Here is a 617-nt window from a genome sequence, read left to right on the forward strand (position 1 = left end):
GGCAGCAGCAGCAGGAGGCATCTGGCAGGACCACGGCAGCAGCACAACCACACACGTCACGCTGTCCAGGCACCGCTGCGATATGAGTTAATCTGAGAGACAGTGGAGCACAAAGGCTCCGGAGAAGAAGCCGAGTTAGTGACATCCAGAATGGCCGAGTTAGCAAGATGTATGCTATCCATACATATACATTTTAAATATATTAAAATTATAAGGCATCTTTGAGTAAACTGCGAGTATCATTTAAGTAGGCTATGTCGTGGCCGGCCGAGTGTCCTCTTTTTTGGAAATCAAAATATGGTCACCCTACTGAATGCGCTTTTATTTTGTGTCTTATATAGAGAGTTACAATGAAGGATGTTCATATAAAATGTGCCAAAGTTAAATAATGTGGTAAATGTCAAACTACTTGCTATAGTATGACAACATAGCTTGCTGGATTTCTTTAGTACGTTCATCTGCTCCAAGCACGCTACTTTAAGTGTTTAAGCTACTTGGCTTACGCTGCTAAATGAAGCTACATGTCATGTCCTGTCAGGGGAAACACAAATTTCTCTCCAATTTTGAATCACATTCCTGCTGAAACATGTCCGATAGTGTGTTGCAGCTTTGATTGC

This window comes from Epinephelus moara, chromosome 22, assembly GCF_006386435.1.
Source record: "Epinephelus moara isolate mb chromosome 22, YSFRI_EMoa_1.0, whole genome shotgun sequence".
Classification (NCBI taxonomy): Eukaryota; Metazoa; Chordata; class Actinopteri; order Perciformes; family Serranidae; genus Epinephelus; species Epinephelus moara.